Source organism: Ruditapes philippinarum, unplaced genomic scaffold (assembly GCF_026571515.1).
Source record: "Ruditapes philippinarum isolate M1 unplaced genomic scaffold, ASM2657151v2 ctg3982_1_1_1_1, whole genome shotgun sequence".
Lineage (NCBI taxonomy): Eukaryota > Metazoa > Mollusca > Bivalvia > Venerida > Veneridae > Ruditapes > Ruditapes philippinarum.
In genome coordinates, this window is record NW_026861093.1 from 185,074 (window position 1) to 188,799 (window position 3,726).

At 34.1% G+C, this 3,726-nt stretch overlaps 1 non-coding gene across 1 annotated transcript; it reads right to left on the reverse strand.

Moving 5' to 3' along the window:
• Positions 1 to 3,642: 3,642 nt before the first annotated feature.
• Trnan-auu (transfer RNA asparagine (anticodon AUU)) lies at positions 3,643 to 3,726 on the reverse strand. Its single transcript is given in 2 exon segments — positions 3,643 to 3,677; positions 3,690 to 3,726. It is a non-coding gene; the product is annotated as a tRNA-Asn (tRNA).

Here is a 3,726-nt window from a genome sequence, read left to right on the forward strand (position 1 = left end):
CAGTGAGTTGTTGTGATTTTATGTCCATTATTTTAACAGTTCGAGCGTGAACATAATTTTAATTAGATTAAATTTTTACTTACTGTTACAGTATCGCATTTTCGCCCTACGCATAATGCTTATGTGCAAAATGCTACTTGCGTTTCTAATCGTTTCTAGGAAATGTAAATAGGTCTATGACAAGACCAACCGTCCAGTTAGCTCAATAAGTAGAGCGTTGGACTGAAATCAGGGTTCGATCACTCCTCATGAAATTCTTCTACAGTCATTTGCTCAGACATGTATGTACAGAAGTAATCAGTTCCTTGTGAAAGTGTCGGCAACCTATACTGGTAAACTGCTTAATTCAATTTAAACATATTTATTTCGATATTTTACATATATTACATTTTAAATGTATATAATCATGCCCCCACTTCAAATGCTTTGCATTTGTGTGTCTGTCGGTCCGTAGACCAAATGGTTTCCGAGTGATAACTAAAGAACCCTTAGGCCTAGGAACATCAAACTTGGTATGGAAATTGGTCATGACCAGTAGATGACCCCTATCGATTTTGGGGTCAAGGTCACATTGACCTTGTAAGTAAAAATGGTTTCCGATCAATAACTAAAGAATGCTTAGGCCTAGGAACTTCAAACTTGGTAATGATGATTGGTCATGACCAGTAGATGACCCCTATTGATTTTGGGGTCAAAGGTCTAGGTCACATTGACCTTGTAAGTAAAAACGGTTTCCGATCAATAACTAAAGAACGCTTAGGCCTAGGAACTTCAAACTTGGTATGATGATTCGTCATGACAAGCAGATGACCCCAATTGATTTTGGGGTCAAAGGTCACATTGACCTTGTAGGTAAAAACAGTTTCCGTCAATAACTAAAGAAGGCTTAGGCCTAGGAACTTCAAACTTGGTATGGTGATTGGTCATGACCAGCAGATGACCTTTATTGATTTTGGGGTCAAAGGTCAAGGTCACATTGCCCCTGTAGGTAAAAACGGTTTCCGATCAATAACTAAAGAACGCTTAGGCCTAGGAACTTCAAACTTGGTATGATGATTGGTCATGACCAGCAGATGACCCCTATTGATTTTGAGGTCAAGGGGTCAAAGGTGAAGGTCACATTGACCTTGTAGGCAAAAATGGTTTTTAACTAAAGAACACTTAGGCCAAGGAACTTCAAACTTAGTGTGATGATTGGTCATGACCAGCAAATGACCCCTTATAAAAGATATGGACTTGAAATTCATAGAATGATAGATCTTATTGATAAGAAGTGCAGTGCATAGAAACTGCTGCTCTTCACTTTTTATTTTTTGAGCTATTGGCCTTTGTTAGTTTTCGTATTTCATTTAACCAGGTCATTTCTTCTCAAGTATGAAAGCTATAGACATGAAACTTCTTAGGATGATAGATCTCATTAAGAAAAAGTGCAGTGTACAAGAACCGGTACTCTGCATTTCTTATTTTTTAGTTTAATAATTACTAATCCTACTCGCGGAGTTCTAGTTTAATAATTATCATACAGTTGTATGGATTTTTTTTTTTTAACTATTTTGGCAAGACCTGTCATGACTTTTAATAATATAGGTACTACTGGGATCTTTACCAAAATTATATTTTAATAACAATTTAAGAACTTAAATGGCACTACTATTACAAATAAAATTAAAGGTTATATAAAATGTAAAATAATGTTGTATGGGAAGATATTTACCCTTGTATTCCTGAACATCAGGTTAATTTTGTCTGCACTTAAGGTCAAACCCAGGTTTAGTAAATTTCGAATATCTGACTTTCTCCTAATTGATAGGGGTAAAATATATCAGCCTCCATCACCAGCCATAGCTCAGATGTGGGACAAAGGGCCGCCAGGGCCAACTGGAGGGCAGTGTTTTTGAATGGTATAGAGTTTTATTAAATGACATCTTTTAGCACAATATTAATAGATTTTGAGCACCATAATCTATTTTTGAAATGTATTAAGGATTTATATAGAGTAAAAGGCTATTCTTATCAGTCCCAAAATCAGTGCCACATCTTCATGATGTGTGGGGTCTTTACAAAGAAGGTTTTTTTAAATTTATTCTTATCAATTCTTTTGGCGTGCCATGGCAACCAGATTTCTGCATGGGAACAAGTTTGGAAGCCCTTTCACCCAAGGAACAATCCTGCCAAGATTGGTTGAAAAATTGGACTAGTGCTTTTACACAAGAAGATTTTTTTAAAGTTCATTATATAATCTATATAACAGCTCAGTAGGTAGAGTCGCTGTAATGGTAATTTGAAGAGTCATGTGTGTCCAAGTCCAGGTCAGATTGCACAAATCTCCCAGCCTTTGACTGCATGTAACCGAGATTTATTTCACATGCTCTGTAACCCTGAGAAAGACAAAGATGAATTTCTATTAATGAAGAAACATGTTACCTGTTCACTATTTCGTGGGGATAATGTGTGTATATACACCTGGAAATAAGTTTAAGCAAACTCCAGAAATTTGAACTTGGTTGTGATTTGACATGACAGCTTTTTTGATTAGGAAAAAATAAAATACCCAATATAGTAATCATAGTAAATTTATGATTAGTTTTTTCTTAAAACAAATTTTGAAGGGGTAAAACAAATGGTTTTGGTTTTTTTTCCAAAAAAGTAAAATGAAAAAGCACTGTTTGGGGCTTTAAAAAAAATTTTTGGGGGTATTTTTGGTAAATTTTGATTTACAAATTAAAAAATATTTGAAAAATGTTTTCCAAATTTAATAAGTGTTTAACCGATTGGCCCCCGGATGATACCTCAACCTTCCCTCATAACTACCGAAGCTCTAATGGGTATTTTAGGTAAATTTGCCAATTCTTTTTTGGTGGCCCTTTTTTTTTAGTTGTTGAGGGGTGACTAGGTTGTTTGTACCCTGCCCAAAAAAATTTAAAATTTTTATTTTTTCATGTCAGAAATTTAGGGAAAATGCCGGGGGTTTCTCAAATTATTTCAGGTGTATACCGGTAAATGAATACTGGATAGTAATTTTGTTCTTGTTGATCAAAGGGAGATTATTCTATGATAATTTGACCTTTATAATGACAAGACTAACCTGTGGTATACACAGCTTCATTTTTGTTACAGAGCTCCATGCTCATTTTTAAAAATATTTTGAAAATAGGAAAATTTATTTCCCCAAGTGTAAATCAGATTAACTTATTATATTTGGATGTTTGGACATATTTTTTATACAGTTTAACAACTTTTTTCTACAATTATGATGTGTAGCCATAATTCATTAATGCTTACATGGGCATTTGTGGACGCGAATTTTGATGCTTAGGTATACACCATGCTTTTATCAATGAACTATCAATTTTATCACATTTTTTTCCGGAAGTGGGTGATGTTCCGGAAGCAAATGTCAAAAATGTAGCTATAACTCTATACATTGCAAGCAATGTATACAAAAATGATTTGAGGCACAGTAGTAAATGTAGTTTCACAATTTTAAAGTGATACAGTTTTTAATAAATCATACTGTCAAATATCTAATTAAGTTTAAAAAACCTTGATTTTAATAAATGTCAAATAAAAACAATGAGTTTGATATAGACATAACATTCACAGCCATGTTTTAATTTTACAAACCATGAATCAGCATATAAGTGCTCCCGCTGAGATTTGAACTCAGAACTCCTCTTATGTATGTGATACAATAGAGAGGCATTTTTACCATTAAACTACAAGAGC